This window comes from Triturus cristatus, chromosome 3_2 (genome assembly GCF_964204655.1).
Source record: "Triturus cristatus chromosome 3_2, aTriCri1.1, whole genome shotgun sequence".
Taxonomy (NCBI): domain Eukaryota; kingdom Metazoa; phylum Chordata; class Amphibia; order Caudata; family Salamandridae; genus Triturus; species Triturus cristatus.
Window position 1 is genome coordinate 821104088 of NC_140584.1, and position 21964 is coordinate 821126051.

General features: G+C 46.3%; 1 protein-coding gene across 6 annotated transcripts in view; it reads right to left on the reverse strand.

The window, feature by feature from the left end:
• The window catches only part of CASP10 (caspase 10), a 204201-nt gene extending 189000 nt beyond the window's left edge, over window positions 1–15201 (reverse strand). For 4 of the 6 annotated variants that reach the window (XM_085649009.1, XM_085649012.1, XM_085649013.1 and 1 more), the window contains exon 1: window positions 14900–15169. The gene's annotated coding sequence lies outside the window, so the exon portion shown is untranslated. Of the gene's footprint in view, window positions 1–14899 lie in introns of all 6 variants that reach the window. The other 2 variants (XM_085649010.1, XM_085649008.1) reach the window with 2 other exon arrangements.
• Between the last annotated feature and the right edge of the window lie 6763 nt (window positions 15202–21964).

The window sequence follows — 21964 nt, forward strand, 5'->3', positions numbered from 1 at the left end:
CCAACAATGTCCTGGACATCTCCCAATCTGGATTCCGCTGCAACCACAGCACTACTAGCACAGGCATCTAGGCACTAGCCGCCACCGATGACTACTGTGCCCTCCTCGACCAGGGCCAGCCCTCATCCTCCTGGACCTATCAGCTGCCTTCAACATCGTCTTCCACCACACACTAGCCACCAGACTCCACTTCGCCAGAATCCGAGAAAAGGCCCTCGAATGGAGACGCTCATTTCTCACAGGTAGAACCCAGCGAATCAGACTACCGCCCTATCTCTCAGAACCAACAGACACCAGATGTGGAGTACCCCAGGGATTCTCCCTCAGCCCCACCCTTTTTAACATCTACATGACCCCCTTGCAACCATTGCCAGAAATCATGGGCTCAACATAGTCTACTGCGCTGATGACACCCAGCTCATCCTCTTCCTCACCAAGGAACCCAACGTCACCAGGCACAACTTCAAAGAAGGGATGAAAGCCGTCGCCACCTGGATGAAGAGCTTTCTGAAACTCAACTCTGAGAAAACAGAAGTCCTTATCCTTGGCTCCACCCCCTCAGCATGGGACGACAGCTGGTGGCACCCCGGCCTCAGAAACCCCCAACGCCGACAGACCATGCACGAAACCTCCGCATCATACTGGACTCATCACTCACCATCAACCACCAGATCAAGGGCACATCCTCTGCCTGCTTCAACACCCTCCGCAAACTCCGGAAAAACGTTCAGATGGATCCCCTCCGAATCCAGAAAAACGGTCATGCATGCCTTCATCACAAGCAAACTGGACTATGGCGCTATCGACAAAAAACTCCTCCGCAAGCTCCAGACCATCCAGAATGCCGCAGCCAGACTAATTCTAGACATTCCCTGTCACAACCATATCACCCGACACCTACCCGATCTCCACTGGCTCCCCACAGAAAGAAGAACATTTCCGCTCCTCACACACGCATACAAGGCCCTACACAACATTGGACCAGCATACGTAAACAACTGCCTCTCCTTCCACGCACCCAAGAGAAGCCTACGATCAGCCAACCTCTCGCCGGCCACCGTCCCACGCATCTACAAGACCAGAACGGGGGGAAAGTCTTTGTCCTACCCCACAATCAAGACCTGGAACGACCTCCCCCTCCGACAAAGCCCCACACTACTCCAGTTCAGAAAGGACCTGATGACCTGGCTCTTCACATGACCCAGTACCCTAAGGAGCCCCTCCCCTCTGCCCCACAGCGCCTGGAGACCCTCACGGGTGAGGAGCTGCGCTTTACAAACCCCTGATTGATTTAATTTTCTCCATGTGCTTTCAGACTGGTTTGTAAAGGGAAAACATACATAGTGAAGTAAAGTGATGGACTGTGGATCACACAATTTGGTCAAGTGAGGAAGCCAGGATTTGAGCCCAGGAATCCATCCGTTTAACACAAAAGACCAGTGCTGTGTGTTCAGCTATTCAATTAGTCTTGGTATGTGGAGTTCACTAAATACACTTTTAACACCTCAAACCAAACTGACACAGGATCACATACGTTTTCAGTTGGGATTCTGGGAATGTTTCCTCAGATACTGAAGAGCAAACTCGGCGTCTCCGTGATGAACTGTAAACTAAAGAGCAAACTCCGTAGGATTCTTAGTTTTTTGGGCTGAATTATTTAATTTTGGTAACTGAAGTGCTGAGTTTTCCAAAAATTGTTCAACTGAAACAGCAGTAACATTAGCATAGAATGGCATGCCGTGAATGTCCTTGCTGTGCTGGCTTGCAAGCAGGTTTATTTTAAGAGCGGTTCAACACCTCAGAAAACGCATGGAATAATTAACAAAACAAAGAGGCCTTGCAGCCCCCACCCCAGAGCTGGTTCCTCAGGCGACATTGCTTCACGCAGCCTTAAGTAATGTACAGCAACAACAATTAGGCCCATTTTGCTTGCAGCCGTTTATTCTTCCATTTTCACTTCAGATTTTTGAGGGTGAGGGGGCATTGCACCCCGACTCCATAATCTAAGAATGATTACCCTCCCCCCCCCCACCCCCCCCCCCCACAGTTGCTTTTCTCATGGTTGCCGGGGCCTCAATTCTATTATTCTTTTTTTCTATTTACACAAGATAAAACACTGCCAACACTGCTTCAGGCAAATGTCATTTATAGCGTCAAAGTATCATGTAAAGCCGGCTCCCTTCTTACATGCGTGTACCGATCCGCATGCGCATATTCGGTAGTAGGGGTGCGGGCGCGTATCAGACACTACGGAGTTCATTCTCACTTCATTTCAAATCGTATATCCGCTAGTCCCGTTACGCCTTGCTGTCAAGTACACAGTTGGCTTGCTTCATTTCCTTAACTTTCTCTAGTTCTCATTTTCGGTCAGTGCATGTACGTCATCCCACCCCCTCCCCTCCCCCCAACCTATGTCAAATCAGACTCTACTTTATTAGTATTGTAAAACTCGTGACCTGTCCTACTACCTGCCCTAGTCACACCTCTCTCACATTCACCCTGCTTGCAGTTTTAGAAGGCACATTTAAAAAACGCAGACAGTGAGTTATTGTACAGACACTACATTTCAAACCATGTACTGATTAGAAGTACAGAAACAGGACCTGAATTAGACAGTCCTAAATTGCTTTTAGAGCAGTGATTTCCAAATTGTGGATCTGCATCTGGTGGTACTCCTGCGGAAGGCACAGTGCAAGCTTCACCCCCATGGCCCTGCGGTATCAGACAAGCTTCATCAAGTGAAGTTTGCACAGTCCCGAGGGACCGTGGGGCGAGGCTTGGGATACAGTACTGCAAGAATACCGCAACCAAATTAAAAGAATAAGAATGAGGCCACCCTACACCTCGTATAGTTGCACGCTGTGCGTGATGGAGGTTGGCTGATCATGGAGGGTTGAGTGTAGTGCCTGGTCGTAGGCCAGGCCCTGCAGCTGCACTCGGCTGAAGATCATCTGCCCACATGGGATTGGGCACATGGCCTGACCACAGGCCAACCAACCCCTCTCCCCCTGCGCATGACTGAAAACGGTCCGCCCTCATGGGGTCGGACACAGGGCCGGACCACAGGCCAGACTCTGCAGCCAGCACCCTACCGTGCATGGCTTAAGCCATGCTAGCTAGTGGGTTTGCCACCTATGTGAGGCTGGCAGCAGGGTCTGTGGCCAACACCCACATGCATATGGCCAAAGGCTGTCTGCCTGTGTGGAGTTGACCTGCGCTCGGACCCTGCATCCAAATGAGCCGTGCGAGGTGGGGGTGTTGGCTGGCCACGTGGGGTTGCCAGCAAGGCCTCGGAATAGGGCTAGAGCATGGATACTCACAAACTTTCTTTCTGGAGTCAAATTGACAGTGTGGTTTGCGGCCGAGGGCCGCACTGGTAGGGGCGCGGTCAGTGGGGGGGGGGGGGGGGGGGTGTTAAGGAGGGCTAGAGCAAAATATAAAATTTTAAAAACCAGTGACCAAGAGGTTGAACACAGCTACCTGCAGCGGACGTATTAGTCCACTGAGCCACCAGACCTGGCATACGTCTGTCTATCTGTCTTTGTGTGTCTGTCTGTCTCTGAGTCTCTGTCTGTCTGTGCGTGTCTCTGTCTGTCTGTGCGTGTCTCTGTCTGTCTGTGCGTGTCTCTGTCTGTCTGTGCGTGTCTCTGTCTGTCTGTGCGTGTCTCTGTCTGTCTGTGCGTGTCTCTGTCTGTCTGTGCGTGTCTCTGTCTGTCTGTGCGTGTCTCTGTCTGTCTGTGCGTGTCTCTGTCTGTCTGTGCGTGTCTCTGTCTGTCTGTGCGTGTCTCTGTCTGTCTGTGCGTGTCTCTGTCTGTCTGTGCGTGTCTCTGTCTGTCTGTGCGTGTCTCTGTCTGTCTGTGCGTGTCTCTGTCTGTCTGTGCGTGTCTCTGTCTGTCTGTGCGTGTCTCTGTCTGTCTGTGCGTGTCTCTGTCTGTCTGTGCGTGTCTCTGTCTGTCTGTGCGTGTCTCTGTCTGTCTGTGCGTGTCTCTGTCTGTCTGTGCGTGTCTCTGTCTGTCTGTGCGTGTCTCTGTCTGTGCGTGTCTCTGTCTGTCTGTGCGTGTCTCTGTCTGTCTGTGCGTGTCTCTGTCTGTCTGTGCGTGTCTCTGTCTGTCTGTGCGTGTCTCTGTCTGTCTGTGCGTGTCTCTGTCTGTCTGTGCGTGTCTCTGTCTGTCTGTGCGTGTCTCTGTCTGTCTGTGCGTGTCTCTGTCTGTCTGTGCGTGTCTCTGTCTGTCTGTGCGTGTCTCTGTCTGTCTGTGCGTGTCTCTGTCTGTCTGTGCGTGTCTCTGTCTGTCTGTGCGTGTCTCTGTCTGTCTGTGCGTGTCTCTGTCTGTCTGTGCGTGTCTCTGTCTGTCTGTGCGTGTCTCTGTCTGTCTGTGCGTGTCTCTGTCTGTCTGTGCGTGTCTCTGTCTGTCTGTGCGTGTCTCTGTCTGTCTGTGCGTGTCTCTGTCTGTCTGTGCGTGTCTCTGTCTGTCTGTGCGTGTCTCTGTCTGTCTGTGCGTGTCTCTGTCTGTCTGTGCGTGTCTCTGTCTGTCTGTGCGTGTCTGTCTGTCTGTGCGTGTCTCTGTCTGTCTGTGCGTGTCTCTGTCTGTCTGTGCGTGTCTCTGTCTGTCTGTGCGTGTCTCTGTCTGTCTGTGCGTGTCTCTGTCTGTCTGTGCGTGTCTCTGTCTGTCTGTGCGTGTCTCTGTCTGTCTGTGCGTGTCTGTCTGTCTGTGCGTGTCTGTCTGTCTGTGCGTGTCTGTCTGTCTGTGCGTGTCTGTCTGTCTGTGCGTGTCTCTGTCTGTCTGTGCGTGTCTCTGTCTGTCTGTGCGTGTCTCTGTCTGTCTGTGCGTGTCTCTGTCTGTCTGTGCGTGTCTCTGTCTGTCTGTGCGTGTCTGTCTGTCTGTGCGTGTCTCTGTCTGTCTGTGCGTGTCTCTGTCTGTCTGTGCGTGTCTCTGTCTGTCTGTGCGTGTCTCTGTCTGTCTGTGCGTGTCCCTGTCTGCGTGTCCCTCTGTCTGCGTGTCCCTCTGTCTGTGTGTCCAAATAGGAAGCTTCCCAAAAGGTCCTTTAAAAATCAGCTGTGAAAGCGCTTACAGCTGACTTTCACAGGGCCTTTTGGGAAGCTTTCCGACGGTGCCATGACCTCACCGAGGCCGGCAGTAAACACAGAAGATGGCAGTAGGAGCATGCATAGGGAATACCTATTTAATACGTAATCACTACGTATGCTCCCGTTTCATCTTCTGTGTTTACTGCCAGCCTTATTCGAAACTTAGAAACTGCAAGGCAAGGTCCGCGGGCCGCCAATTAAGGCCTGCCGGGACGCTGGCGGACCATGGGCAGTACTAGGAGTACCACGGGGCTAGAGCCTGCGACAATTACCACTGAGCAAAGTCAAAACCTGTGCTGAGGGGTGGGGGGGAGGGGCAGTGGATTTAGGCGGAAGTGATCAGAAAACTCCAGAAATCCACTGACAAAACCAAAGGTGAAAGAGACGTTATAGATGGGTATGGTAATAACATTTTAGTGATCAAAACCTACAAATTCTCTGAAGAAAACAAAAACTTAAAGTTATGTTTTAGTTAGGTGTTGTAATAATACAAAAACGAATGTTTTATATGCACTGTTTATGACCTTACATATTACATAACTCATGGCATGCTAAATAATATTTTTGATGGTATCACTGATCACATCACCCAACGGATATGACAATTAGCTATAAGCATTTAATACTTAAAGGTATTCAGCAAGGTATGCGTACACCCAATTTCCTATTACCTCCTAAGTAATAAAGGGCAGAACCTTTTGCAAAAAGCAGAACATGAAGTACATCAGTGAAATCACCCACATTAACTAGATAATGATATTTTTTGCTCCAATAACTTTATTAGATTTTAAAAAGAGTTAATACATTCATAATGTAATGCAATACAACCACTTATCTTTATGAGAAATTTAATAATTTAAGTACTAATAAGATATGAGATTGGGCAAAGAGTTCATATCAGGGACTATTAAATTTCCAAGAAAGAGGAATATAAAAATATATATTATATGAAAAGAGTAAACTTTGAAATACATTACAAAACTTCAGGTAGAAGGATCACAAAATATCAATACCTCATGTTACTTTATAACAAAGCCCAGTCGTATTGCTCAAACCAGAATGTATAATAAAAAAAATAGAAAGGAAGAGGAAAAGATAGAGAGAAAGTAAGAGGAAGGGTAGGAGAATGGAGAAAGAGAGACAGAGACCGAGAGCAAGAAAGAGCAAGAAAGAGAAAAAATTTCTTGTAAGAGATTATTTTGCTAAAAGTGTAAATATCTTTTGAGAGAGAAAGAACGAAAGAACTGGGGACACCTGCTTCAATAAGGGAAAATAAATTAAATAGTAGAATCAAAAGGATATGTAGCTACTAACCCTTTAGAAGAGCGATTCATATACTCATCCAATGATCTCCAAACACCACTAGAAATGAAAGGAGTGCAATGCTTCTCTTCAACATAAGTATGGGCCCCACGAAGATATGATACCCAAGCCTACCAAGTATGATATGATAATAGATTAAAAGATTTCCACTCTGCTAGTATAACTTTACCCGCAATGGAAATAAGTAAATCTAATAACTGCATATCCGTAGTATCAAGGGGTAAAGGAGTTGTTGCAGCCCATGGTCCTAAAAGAATCATAGGTGAAGATAATTCCAAAGAAATATTAAAGATTAGTGATAAATGCTTCCGCACCAACTCTCAAAAGGGATGCAGCAACATACATTCGAAAAACATATGTTGGTAAGTGCCTGGAGCCAAATTACAATTCCAATAAAGAACATTATCGCTGAGCTTTAGTTTATGTAAGCGAGAAGGGGTCCAATGTAAGAGATTCAATGCAAAAAAATTGGACTGGATAAGAGAGGGAGCAATTTTATTACATAAAGAATGCTTCTCATTTAATTGCCAAGTCTCTTATGAAATATGCTTAAAAATATCTATCAAAATGATGAGACCATTTATCTTGTGTAATTGTAGACTGTGAAGGAAGTGGAGCAGATAAAAATGTATATGTTCTTGAAGCAGTGTGTCCTGAGAGATGCCACATAGAAAGGAGAGAGATAGTAATGGACTCTGCAGAGAGAGATATTTTAGAAAGGGCAACCTTCAATTTCAAGAAAGCATAAAAAATCCATATTATTAAGGCTATAATCCTTAGCCAAAAAAGAAAAAAGGGAAGAGGGTCGTAATTGGAGTCATATAGGTCTTTAACTAATGAAAGACCTTTAGTAGGCCAGGAAGTATCTGTCATAGAATCAACCTCAGCAACAATTTTAGGATTATACCATACTAAGGACCACCTCCCTCGATTTATTGATGGGTTTAGATACTTTTTTATCAATATATTTTAGTGCAGTAACCGTGTCCGAGATAATACGTTGAGAATGAGCCAGAGCAAATTTAAATGCAGTGAGAAAAGAAGGAGTAGAAAGAGGAGCACATAAATCTCTTTCAATATAGATCCACGGAGGAGTATGTTGGGAATCCGGCAAAAACCAGAGTGCGCCCTGAGAAGCTAAAAAGGAAATCTGATATAAGTTCCAGTCTGGAAGATTGCATTCACCCAGAACAGAAGGTTTCCTAAGATGTTTGTATGCAATTCTAGCACGTTTATCACTCCACAAAAATGTTGAGGTGAGAAGGTCAATCTCTTGGAAAAAAGACGGAGAGAGCTTTGAAGGTAGCATTGCTAATATGATATTTTTAACTGGTATTGAGAAGCGCAAGAAATGTAATGGCTCTGTAGAGATCAAGGAGACCAGCAACATATTAAACCTGGATTATCGTTCAAAAACAGTGTTTGATTGTTTTTTATCTAATGAGATGTGTCTGTTAAATACCTCAGTTTCACATCTGTATATCAGCCAATGATAAGACATGCAATACCAGGACCTATGGACAATCCTTCATAGTATGCAAAAGTACCCTACATATATTCCTGAAATGATCAGAATGGTGCTCACCGTTTTAACAATGCTTACAATCATACTGTGACTTGGACCATCTGTGAGATACCCATAGATTATACAAGTATGTATAACATCTCTGAATTTTGACAAATTATGGAAATAAATATTAGCACTTTATAAATCCCCATTTTATATGGACAGTGTCTATAGCACTACATGGCATGTCCTTAACATCAAGCTGTACACAGAAATCCACAGGTGAATAATGCATTGTACGGAAAAGCTTTAATTTCTGTTCCATATTATGGGTAACAGGCCTATGTATTATGGCACAACCCAACTTGTTTAAATGAAGTATTGCTTGCATTTTAAACTTTCCTGGTAGCTTAAGTGTGCACCATATAACTTTTACAATACTGAATGAGATTTGTTCCAGTTCTACATTTGCATTTTGTGCACAAAACAGATGTATAGTCAATCTATGGTGTATTGGTTTGCGGGCCCTTTACTTCCTACTTTGTTTTCTAAAATTACCTAACAGTCTATAGATTTATAGGAGGAGCAGTAGGCTGAATGAAGTAATCATTGATGTGATCAATTATGTCATCAATGATGTCATTTGAGAGGTTATTCAATATGTCATTAGTGATGTAATATATAAGGTCATAAGCAATGCATGGCGGGTGTGCCTGTTATAGTTTGCTCAGAAAATTATAACTGGCGAACTGCTGTGGTGTTTCGCTTTTTAAACTTTAGCTTTTATGTTATTACAACTCCTAACTACAACACAAATTTCATTGTTTTTTTTCAGTGATTTACTAGAGTTTTTTTTAATGTAAGATACAATCTTATTGCCATACCTAATTATAACATTACTTTAACATTTGTTGTTTTCATTGAATTTCTAGTTTGTTTTTTTAACATAAAATAAGGCATTATTACCATAACTAACATTAACACTTAACCTCTTTATTTATTTTTTTTTTTTTTTTTTTTAAAAACCTTTATTTGTGCATAGTAAAAGAACAAATACGGGCCTACAACCATCAGGCCGGCCACAATACGGTTGCGCACAGAGACAAACAGTACATCCCCTGTGCGCCAAGGTCAAGATTAGCAACGATTCAGGATTCATACACTGGAGGGATCCTTGACACCAGGGGAAGGAGAAGTGAAGGTTAATTTTAAGGTTTTCAAAAAAAAAAAAAAAAAATTTATCGAGAAAAAAGTCAGTGAAGGATAGAAACAAGGAGATTCGAGTCCGCGAGATGGCTTCATACACTGGAGAGCAGCAGCATCATTAAAACAGCCATAGAAAATCTCATACAGTAAGGCGATGCAATTAGATAACAGGATCATCACAGTAGTAAATACGCACCCCCTAAAAGCCGCCCCCACTCAATCCACCCCACACCCGGACCCCAAATCGAAACAAGTATAGCGCAAAGACATAAAAGAAAGAGGCCCATAGAACTAAAAAGAAACAGTAAATTACCCCCCCACCCTACACCAATGCGGAGGCTATGGCCTGCCCCCCCCCCAGCATAGTGCCTGTCGCCCAATGAACCCGAAATATAGACGAGAGAGAAAGTAGGAATAGAGTGAAGAAACTAAGAGAAGAAAGAAGAAAGGAGGCGGGGAGGAGCCCACGCATCCTCAGAGCGCCCGACACCACCGGCCAACCAAGCCTCCACACACTGAAACCCCACTACACCCAAAGGCGGTCGTGTGAAGATAGCATGTAACAACAAGAAAATGAAGGCAGACAGATCGCGACGAGTGCGCACAACATATGCAAACAATTCCAGTCCCAGTCCAGCCCGTCCGTGAAACCATGATGATAGAAAGTAATCTAGCCCTGGCCCGATCGCGGGCTTACGATTAGACCCGCCCCCTCGTGAATGCCCCGCATCCCGAACAGACAAAGACAATATGGCCGCTTGGAAGAAGATGGAGAAGTAGAGTCACAAAATGGCCGCCGATCATCTATTGAGGTCCCCTTGCACACCATATAAAATCCAGACCTGGCTTGTAGAGTACATGAGTTCCACATAAAAGGGGCCGTAGGCCACTGTGAACAGTTCCTCGAGGTCGTCAGGTGTAGTTCAGCTGGAAACTCCTGCGGGCACGATGAGGCAGGCAACAACAAAGCAGGCAGCAATGACCGGGGAGACAAAGTATCCGCCATTGAGCAGGAGAGCGATGGATCCTGAGCGCCGGGAAAGCCAAATGCGGACACCAGTGTAGCACCGTTATACCCAGTCGTTGCTTCCCCGCAGGAGGACCAAAGCACTGGCAGACTCACGTGTCGTTGATCACAAACGGGGCGCTCACGACCCGCAGCAGACAGTGTAGAGTCGAACCGCTCACACAGCGTTTGCAAGCCGACACACAATTGCAGACGAAAGTCCCGCAGGGCAGCCAGAACGGAGCCGTATGTCAGCGGAAGCTGCGCCCCCGCAGCGGCAGCAATCCGGGACGGCACTGGGGAGCTGGAGTCAGGTGGAGGGAGGGTGAAGCGGGCAGCGGGCGAGACCGGAGCATCACCCCCCAGCAGCGAGCGGGCAATCAGCGCCATGTTTTACCGCTGAACGGTACCGTGGCCAGGGGGGGGGGTCGTGACAAGGAGGCAATTCCCAACAGGTCTGCGCCGCAACAGGTGAAAGCCAACAGTCGCTTCCCCTCCCTCGGGCTCTCTTTGCAGCCGACTAGACCATAGAAGAAGGGGGGTCTGCAGCCTTCCACAGCGTGGTCCACAGAGCGGGGTAGGAGACCCGCCACGCCGGGGCTTACCCTCCAGCTCCAGCCCGTCAGGTGCAGGGTGCCGGAGGTGTCCGGGCGCCTCTCCCCCGGCTCTTCTGGCGACAGTCCGTGGCGTGAGGCGGGATCGGGACCTCGGAGCTCAGATTTGCACCAGCGGGTCCGGTGACTGCGACGCTTCCAGGGGGCCGGCCGAGGCCACAGTAGAGCAGGGGTCCAGTGCGGGGAACAAAGGCACCAAGAACTCCGGCATCCGGGCGGGCTAAGACTTCGGGAAAGCGGCGGCGCAGTCAGCGCGTCGTCGCACGCGTTGCACCTCGAAAATCGGCAAGGATAGGAATCAGGATGATAGTCCGAGGCCAAGGGCCGATGGAGCCGGGCGCTCAAGCGACTGCTCCGGTCGCCATCTTGGCTCCTCCCTCCAACCTCTTTATTTTTAATAGAGTTCTGGGTTTTTTTATTTTTACGTAAGCTAAAATCTCATTATCATACCCAACATTACTTTAACCTTTGGTTCCTGCAGTAAAATTCTAGTTGTTTTTTTGTTTTGTTTTTTAATATAAAGTAAAATCTTCTTACCACCTTACCAATAACGTCACTTGTCACTTTAACCTTTCTTTGTGGAAAAAAATAAATATGTATCTCGGTATCCCAAGAGCATTTGGCTAAAAAGCCAGGAATGTCTGAAACTGCCACACGAGACATGGGATCAAAATAATATATAATCATATCACAAAATAAAAGGCAAAAGGAAATATATTTGTCAAAATTAGTCCGCTAAAGTTACTTTTATTTTGACTTCTTTACTTGCAACATATTTTCACTTTCACCTACGTGATTTATTTGTAGGAATAATATAAAGCAGAACATTGCTTTAGGACATGTTTTCTATAATATGCCTCTTTACCCCACAGTTTTACTAAAACGTGCACAGCTTATTTGCTATGTAGACTCCATATATTAATCCTGATAATTGAAAAACATTATGGAAAATCAGTTTTGTCGAGATTTCTTAGAAGATTAGGCATGCCCCGAGACTAAACTGACATTATTTAGGTTGCCTGCAATATTTAACATTTTATAGAAATTCAAGAAAATATGAACGCCATTTTTGAGGGTCGCAAAGAAATTATTTTACGTAAGGGAGGAAATGCAATAAAAAGGTTGCAGACCATTTTAGAGCAATGGTACAGGTCGAAGGTACACCATTTGTCACCCGTTCCTAAATATATGTCTGAAGGTGTTTACTACTCTACCAGACCCTCCAGAAATGTATACAAAAGTCCCCACAAAATCGTTATATTAAAAACAAAAACAAAAAACGTGGTTAAACCTCCTTTGACTCACCCTGCAATGGCTCAGTAAAAGGAGTGTTGGTGGGAGAAGGGTTTTCATTCTCCCTCCTGCTCTGTGTGGTGCATGACACCACTATGAGCTTCCTGAAGGCACAGTCGGCCTCCAAGAAGCTCAGGCCAGTGCAACCAGGAGAAAAAGTCTGCTGGAGACGGGGAAACAGCAGATATGTGAGCGACCCGGCCTCCTTCGGGCATGACTGAACATAAACCACAGACCTCAATATACCACATTTACTAGGACTTGTCTGGACATAATAACAGGCAATACACAATTTGAACTAGGGCTCACTAATACAAATTAACAACCTATTGCCCTTCTCCCTTAAGGCTCCCCAAAATGCCAAAGAACTCACACACACATACATTTCCTCTGTCCCATCTCATAGCCACCTCACCACACTAACCTCTCGAAGTTATCCCCACCTTAACCTGATCCACCTCGTGTAAACTTCTACCCCTGCTCCTCTTCAGTGCTACCCCCTCCAGTTACTAACCAGTCACCCAACTACCACAGTTCATTCACATTGCCTGTAAAAACTGCGACTGCTCTTCTACAACGGTGAAAAACAACCCAAAACGTCCATTCCATCTGGCCTGTTTCGAAAAATCCACTTTACAACCCAGACCCAAAAAACCCAACCCGCCCCCCACGAAATTGGGATTATAACATGAAAAACGTGGGCAGGGCAGATGAGAGGAACAATTTAACCTAACAAAAATAACTGCCCCCGGATCAGGAGTCTGACAAAATGGCTTAACTCCTGACACCCTCCCTGCATGCCTCCACCTGCTCCCGCCCACCCTTCGAGTTTGGTAGCTAGTACCACTCGCCCTAACCAACATGTGGAAAGACAGACCTTTAGCCCTCGCTTCCCCCAGGCAGTACTTTTTTCTACACCCCACTCTTGTCCTACTGCCTCCATTGCTTGTTTTGGCCCCCACCCACCTGCCCCTGGCAAGGGACCTTCTGCCCACTCTTCCTGTTGAGGTACATGCCCCTTCCAAACCTCCTTTTTATTTTAACACTTTCCACCCCTCGTGTCACCCTTGTATATATAGCCTTCCTCCCATGCAGTTTATTATTCAAGACCATCCCGTCACTTTATTTTAGCTCCTCCTGCCCCCTACGGTTGTATGTCGTTACAATGCATTCCATTGCAACGCATGCCTTTACCACGCATGCGTTACAACAGAATGCTTTTTCAACGCATAACCTTTTCCACGAATATTCCTTTACCATGCATACCTCCACGTTTTTCGTTGTAAATTTATGCATGGTAAGGGCATACTCTTGGTAAAGGTTATACCATCCCCTGTACCCTTACGTGACCCACTAGCCCCCAATCCTTCTTATATTTACCCCTGCCCTTAACCCTACATCCTTTTATATTTTTTTAAACTAAAATTCCCCTTACCTTTTCACATCGTTTTCTCTCCATCTTCCGTGGTGACGTCGTAAAGAGGAAGCGGAAGTTTCTTCCCGTTTCCTCTCAAACGACACCCATTGCCTGCACTTCTCGACGTGACATCAGGTGATTTTTTTTTTGAGGGGGGGGTGCCCCCAGCCCCCTTTTTTTCCCACTCTTATTTTTAGGGGGGGGGGGCCAAGCCCTCTTTTTTTAATTTTAGCCTTTACTACGTATCTCATAGTAAAGGTATGCGTGATAAAGGCTTTCGTGGTAACCCTGCATGCGTTGTTATGCATGCGTGGAAACGGCTGCGTTGTAGTAGCCGTTCCCCCCCTTCACCAGCCTCATGCATCGAGTAGCGTAAAATACTTACAGCAGCACGGAGCGGTCATGTTGTCTGTGGCAGCGCACTAAATTACGGTCTGGGCCTCAGAGGTACAGCAGACAAATAAGGGGGGCAGCCACACGGTGTACTGGTCTGGGAAGTCCCGAGCGACTTCCTCCCGTTTATTTTATACTCTCTAGCCACGCCTGGCCAGAGTGATACAATGTATGTGAGCCCATCCGGGCTAAAGGTCTGGGGCCGATGCTCTCTCGGCAACTAGATTGCTACATTCATTCACCTTACAATAAATTGGTAGAAGGGTGGAGGGAGACACGTAACAGCCCCCTTCGGCAGAAAGTATTTTTCACTGGGAAGCGACATGTCAGGATGATGCAACGGAGCGCAAAATTTAAATTTAAGTCTGCAGTTTCTATGGCCAACTCGCGTATGCCGAGTCGGGCTGTATTGCTGGCTACGCCACAGTATTTTTTAATCACAGGCACTGTGCCTGCTGCAAAAATACTACATTTATGTTTGTTGGCAGCACTTTTACTGTTTTGTGGCCGCAACATTTAGCAAATAAGTCTGCGGTGTCCTTGGAGGAGCAGTTTGTCACTAAATGTCACAATTTGAAAATATAGGCGCCTTTCTCAGTTTCCAGTCCTATTTTGTAGCCTAAGCCAACCTCGGAGTGTCTGGGAAAAATATAAGAAAACACAAATGTTAATCCTTCCTTTCTATCCTATTTTAGAGACGCGTTTATATCTCTTGGCAATTATTTCGACCGTGTGGATATCATATTTGACCATAAATGACACTATGATATTGAACCTTACTCTGTATCAACCCGATTGCTCAGCCAGTTTCAGTTGCCTTGATTTTACTGGAACAACAACAAACACTGCTGGCTCAATGAAAACCTGTTTACAAAAAATGTTTCGTTATGACATCTAAACGAAACTAAAACTCGGCGAACTCGAAGCACATATTGGAAACGAGAAATACATTATTTCAGAACTGGTTACATTGTGTGAGATAATTAAAATAAAAGCTGGATCCACCACAGTGACCCAGAAAACTTATTTGTCCAGTCTCTTGACAGACACTTACCAATTCTGACATGAACCTGCAGGCAGCCGGCGGGATACTGCCAGTAAGCTCAACGCTTCCTAGCCTTCTGCCATCGAGGTGCCGACAGTAGCGAGGCGGGCACAACAAAGCAGTAGAACAAATAAGCTGGTGCTGGGAAGGAAACCTGAATAAAAGTAATTTTTGGTTTGGAATATCGCCGGGACGATGACCAACACCGCGCGCTTTCCTCTGTAGTAGGGTCACTGCACTCCTTCCAGCTGGAAAGTTTCCTGGTACAGAGGGTTAAGGAGGCACCCTACTGACACGACCCAGCACGTGACACCAGGAGGCCCCGCCCTTCTTACACTCGTAGGTATTCGTCACAAGACGCATAGCGACCTCTAGCGGAGTACGTAGGCGTTCTCTCACAACCAAACAAAACTTCTTTCATGCCTAGTCTCAGTTAACATGATCGTAGACTAGAACTCCCAAAATCCATTTGGGCGTGAAACAGGCACAACACAATTAAATATTTGGTATCAGGTAACTGACTGCGCACGATCACTGAGGTTAATTCCAGCAGGCCCGGGGAGGATTCAATAGCGAGAGACAGAAAGGATGTGGGAGGGGGAAGGTAGTAGGAGGAAAGCGCACGGGAAGGAAAAAGAGAGAGAGAGAAAGAGAGAGACAAACAAGCATTGAAAATGCAATAGGTCTCGCCCTCGTTTAAATTAAAGCAATTCTGTTTGTAATTAGGTGGCTTTTTAGCTTTGCTATAATTAGTGTTTGTCAAACTTTCATATACATAGCATGCATATATGTATATGTATGCATGCATTTATATTTGTATTTATATAGATATGCAGATGTGTATATATATGTTTATATATGTATGAGTATACGTATACACATACATATATAAATGCATGTGCATATATATGCATATATATATATATATGTGCGTGTAGAGACAGGTAGAGCGGTAGAGGTAGAGAGGTAGAGTAGTAGAGAGAGAGGTAGAGAGAGAGGTAGAGAGTAGAGAGTGAGTAGTAGAGAGTAGAGAATGAGTAGTAGAGAGTGAGTAGTAGAGAATAGTAGAGAGTGAGGAGTAGAGAGTAGTAGAGAGTGAGTAGAGACTGAGTAGTAGAGAGTAGTAGAGAGTGAGTAGTAGAGTGAGTAGTAGAGAGTGGAGACTAGTAGAGTGAGTAGTAGAGAGTGAGTAGTAGAGAGTAGTAGAGAGTGAGTAGCAGAGTGAGTAGTAGAGAATAGAGTAAAGAGTAGAAGAGAGTGAGTAGCAGAGAGTGAGTAGTAGAGTGTAGTAGAGAGAGAGTAGTAGAGAGTGAGTAGTAGAGAGTAGAGAGGAGTAGAGAGTAGTAGAGAGTGAGTAGAGTAGAGAGTAGTAGAGTGAGTAGAGAGTAGTAGAGAGTAGTAGAGAGTGAGTAGTAGAGAGTAGAAGTGAGTAGTAGAGGGTGAGTATTTGAGAGAGTAGTAGAGAGTGAGTAGTAGAGAGAGTAGTAGAGAGTGAGTAGTAGAGAGTTGTAGCGAGTAGAGAGTAGTAGAGAGTGAGTAGTAGAGAGCTAGTAGAGAGTGAGTAGTAGAGAGTAGTAGAGAATAGTAGAGAGTGAGTAGTAGAGAGTTAGATAGTAAGCAGTAGAGAGTAGTAGAGAGTGAGTAGTAGAGAGTGAGTAATAGTGAGTGAGTAGTAGAGAGAGAGTAGTAGAGAGTAGAGAGTAGCAGAGAGTGAGTAGTAGAGAGTGAGTAGTAGAGAGTAGTAGAGTGAGTAGAGAGTAGAGAGTGAGTAGAGAGTAGAGTAGTGGAGAGTGAGTAGTAGATAGTGAGTAGTAGAGAGTGAGTAGAGAGTGAGTAGAGAGTGAGTAGTAGAGAATGAGTGGTAGTGAGTAGTAGAGAGTGAGTAGTAGAGTGACTAGTAGAGTGAGTAGTAGAGAGTGAGTAGTAGAGTGAGTAGTAGAGAGTGGTAGAGAGTGCGTAGTAGAGAGTGAGCAGTAGAGAGTAGATAGTAGTAGAGAGTGAGTAGTAGAGAGTGAGTAGTAGTGAGTAGTAGAGTAGTAGAGAGTGAGTAGTAGAGAGTAGTAGAGAGTGAGCAGTAGAGAGTAGTAGAGAGTGAGTAGAGAGTAATAGAGTGAGTAGAGAGTAGAGAGTAGTAGAGAGTGAGTAATAGAGAGTGAGCAGTAGAGAGTGAGTAGTAGAGAGTAGAGAGTGTGTAGTAGAGAGTAGAGAGTAGTAGAGAGTAGTAGAGAGTAAGTTGAGAGTAGTAGAGTGAGTAGAGAGTAGTAGAGAGTGAGTAGAGAGAGTAGTAGAGAGTAGAGAGTGAGTAGAGAGTAGAAAGTAGTAGAGAGTGAGTAGTAGAGAGTGAGTAGTAGAGAGTAGTAGGCTCTGAAGATGAAACCACGCCTCTGTCTCTGAGGGACATCTGTGTCACTGCCCCAGGTCAGCAGCTCTAAAAGAAAAGAGCAGAAGTGAAAGCACAGCGAGGCCAACAAAGGGAGGGGCAAGGCTGCTTAATGGATCGGGGAGAAGATGGGGGGGGCTCTTCTTTCACTGCGCACAACTGTGCCTTAGCTGGGGTTTATGTCGAATGACGCGGCTCGGGAGTAAACACAAACAAGCCCCACAACAGTACCTTTATGTGCACTAGCGCCATGTACATTTGTAGGTACATCATTGACTGAGTGCATTTGATTGATTGAAGTAGTGAAATGCAACCTACGTCTAAAAGTAACCAAAAGTGTAGGTGCTCTCCAATTCCCATATTAAAACTACGTGCCAGTGTTATTATCTGAAAAGTAAAGAGGTGCTGAGTGGTCACTCCTTGGCAACATAAAGTACAAACTACAGTGATGAAGAGCTGTGTCCATCACTTTTGCCTAGCCTTTATCCCCACTGTGCTCTCTCAGATGAGTGTGCAAGTTAATGTGGTCAATTTTACTAAACGTTTAATGCAATAAATTAACCATCTGAGCATTAAACTAGTTCTACAAGAAGAAGGATTTGCCATGTGCGAATAGCTAAGAAACATGACATCAGTACTAGTAGGATTGTAATGAGGTCAAGAGAACCAGCAGCAGATGAGAAGCAGGGTAGGCCAATGGTGAACAGCGAAAGAGCCCCATCTGCTACGGCCTCCAAAAATCCAACAACACTAACTGATGACCACAGAATCCACAGAACCCAGCACAATCCAAAGGTAACAATAGTCTCTATATACAGAAAAGCACAATAACACATCAAGACTAACAATAAGAAAAACTGAGGACCGATAAAAGCAAAACCCAGCACATAACAAGCATTCCAAGTAGTTTATAGCGCAGTGAATTCAAATTATTATACATTAAATGTACACAAAATGAAAATACACAGTAATCAGGCAAGTAATCATCAGTAGAAACACATTTAAAAGAGCATTAGTCAACAGCAACAAGGCCCGGGTTAAATACACAGCAACAACATCGGAAAGGAGATGCAATAATAACATGTTTGCTTGCATAACAGATAAATGTTGTAAAACTAACTTCTCCGTGCACTGAAAACTATTCCCAATGACTCATCTATAGTTTGGAGGGGTCTGAAAATCCTTTCGTTTCTGAAAGAAAATCTAAATGCGGAGTAGGAGCAATCGGAAGAATTTTCTCCCCCACATGGAGAGCCGGAAAATTCCGCTGATCATTGTACTCCAAATTAAGACTGTCCTCCTGAACTGGGAGGATGTCTAGTTCCCTCCAAACTCTAAATGAAGCCCATCGAGATGTGAGTAGTGCTCAAGCAACCAAGGCCAACAAAGGTAGTGCTCAAGCACAGCGAGGCCAACAAAGGGAGGGGCAGGGCTACTTAATGGATCGGGGAGGAGAGGGGGGCTATTCATTCACTGTGCACAACTGTGCCTTGGCTGGGGTTTACATCGAATGACGTGGCTCGGGAGTAAACACAAACAAGCACCACAATGGTACCTTTAAGTGCACTAGTGCAATATACATTTGTAGCCACATCATTGACACGGCAACCAACTCTCGGTCTGGTCAACAACAGGAAATGCCTCAGAGAGCACAGAACGGTAAATAAAAAATGCATACCACACGTTAATAAAATAACCGTTTGTGGGACTGATGTGGAGAGAAGTGTCAGGTTTTTGTTCTGCGGGATCCAGACGCATCAATAAGCTCCACCTCCGGACCTTCCGAACACCCTGGAGGACGTAAAGACACAGGGTGTTCGAAGGATACGGCGAGGGAAAAAACCCCTATCCGGGGAAAAACCCTTAGGAAGGGAAAGGGAAGGGTCAGCAGGGAAAGGATGCTGAAAAGACAAGACACACAGGTTAATATCTTAATCACCTTCTACGCTCATTAAAGTCTCGCTAAAGTAAATGACGGTTCACCTGAAGGTACTCATCACAAGGCCTGCATTTCAAGGACTCACTCCTGATCCTCCCTTTCCCTGTAGAACACAAAGAACCCCGTTAGTTGTCAGCGTGGAGATTGCTATCCTTCTCCCTAGTATACGGTAGAGCTCTACTTAACATACCCTTTCCAACTGAAAACCAGGACCCCAAAATGGATACAATCAGGATAATGTGCTTGGACCATAGACCCCTTGTTGTGGGTTCACCAATCCCCTGATGAGCAAACGAAAAAAGAACTGTCTCGGGTTATATTACATCATATACTCCGGACGTATTTCAATAATCTCCCTCCAAAACTTGGATACCTCCAAACACGGTAGGGCGTAGTGATCAGCTACCGCCGTCCGCTTTGGCACCTGTAATCCCCACGGTATTCGTGACGGCAATGCAGAGGAACACCTTCCCCTAACACTCCGCCACTTGTATCAGCCAATCAAAAGCCTCCTGAGGGCCTCGGACAATTCCTCTGCTCACACGAGCTGCCGTCCACTGCCAGACCTCTATGGCTGGTCCCCTGACAGTTAAATGGCTCCTGACGCTTGTTTGCTTCAAGCGCTAACGTCGGCCGACGGGCTTAAAACGATACCTGTTCTGTTGTCTTTAAGTCGGCCTCGATCTTCGGACGAAGTCGCCTCGTAGGCTCCGAAACGAACGAGAGCAGCCGCTCCCGTTAAGCTCCCAAAATCGCGAACGTCTTCACCACCGTCTTGCCGTCCTATATCCGGGTCCCGCAGCAAAGGCTGCTGGGAACGGTAGTTGAAACCCCGGGGAACCTGGGAAATGTAGTTTTTAGGTAGGCGCACGGCTTGAAACCTGACAGTATGTCCCCCTCCCTAGCGCCTCCTAGGGCCGGGTTTGGAAGGACACCTCCGATGAAAAGACGCGATGGCACGTGGAGCGTGCACATTGTTCCAAGGCTCCCAGGAGTCATCCTCCACGGAATACCCCTTCCAAGAGACCAAATACCACAGCACCCCCCTACGCAGCTGTGAATCGCGTATGGACCGCACTTCATACTCGAGACCGCCGTCACCGAGTACCGGTGGGGGACGCTTCTTCTGAGACGTCAATGCTTTCTTCAGTAGGTGCACATGAAACACTGGATGGATCCTGAGGGAACACGGCAATCGCAGTTTGTACGCCACTGGATTGACCTGTTTCACGACAGGATACGGCCCAATAAAACGTGGATGGAATATGCTTCGCAGCTTAAAGCGAATGTACCTGGTGGACAACCACACCTTATCTCCCACTCGGAATTGAGGGCCGGGATTCCTGTGCTTGTCCTCCCACTGTTTTTATACTTCTTTGGCTTTTACCACATGAGCGTGCACTACCTTATGCACTTTCCTCACTGTACGTAAGTGAGTCATCACTGCAGGCTGGTTGCGGATTTCTGAAGGGATGTTGACGGGCAAAGTGTTGGCGTCATACCCGTAGTTGGCTCTAAAAGGTGACATGCCAGTGGAACTATGCCAAGCGTTGTTATAGGCCAGTTCGGCCAACCATAACAGGTCCACCCATGATTCGTGAGCTTCTTTAGAATAGCACCGCAGGTATTTTTTCAGGGTCTGATTCAGCCTTTCAGTCTGCCCGTCTGTTTGCGGGTGAAAGCTCGTTGAAAGTGCTGCCTCTATTCCCAGGGCCCTACACCAGTTTTTCCAAAAACGGGCAATAAACTGCGGACCCCTATCCGACACTATCACCTGGGGAATACCGTGTAATCGGATGACCTGAGAAGCAAGTAGTTGTGCTGTCTGGCTGGCCGTGGGAAGATTCTTACATGGGAGGAAATGACCCATCTTAGTTAGATTGTCTACCACCACCAGGATAGCTGAACACCCCTTATCCACGGGCAACCCTGTGATGAAATCTAGACTTATGTTCTGCCATGGTTGCGCAGGTGTGGGCATGGGCATTAGTAATCCTTTCGGTCGGGTAGTTTCCCCCTTAGCCCTAGCGCACTCCTCACACTCCAGCACCCACAGTTTGGCGTCTTTCGCCAATGAGTCCCACCAAAAGTGTCTTCGAAGTAAGTGTACTGTCTTAGTCACTCCCGGGTGACCTGCCATGGGAGTTACATGACACCAAATGAAAGCCTTCTTCTGCATATCCACTGTGGGCAGGTACAAACACTCCCCCTGAAAAGGCAGCCCTTGTCTCACTACTCTTCCTGGTTTACTCGCTGCCCATCGATCCCATGCCACCAAAGACCTAGAATTCCTAACCGTGTCCAGGAACTTCTCCGCACGGATCACACATACCACCTTCGTGGCTGGAATGATGGCCTGAGGAGTGATGTCTGGTTGCACCCAGGGCACCACCTGTCGGGACAATGCGTCTGCTTTCCGATTGTCGATGCCAGGTCTATAGGTTACCACAAAATTGTATTCAGCAAAGAAAAGCATCCAACGCATCTGTCGTTGCGTTAGATGTCTAGCCGAGGTCATATACTGCAGGTTTCTGTGGTCTGTGTAAACCGTTACTGCCTGGCAAGCCCCCCACAGATAGTGTCGCCATTCTTGAAAAGCCCGCTTGATCGCCAATAGTTCTTTCTTGGCTATCGTATAGTTGACCTCCGCCGGAGTCAACTTCTTAGACAGGAATGCTACAGGATGGAGATAGCCAGTGTGTGCATCCCGCTGGGACAACACAGCCCCTATCGCTTCCTCCGAAGCGTCTGCTTC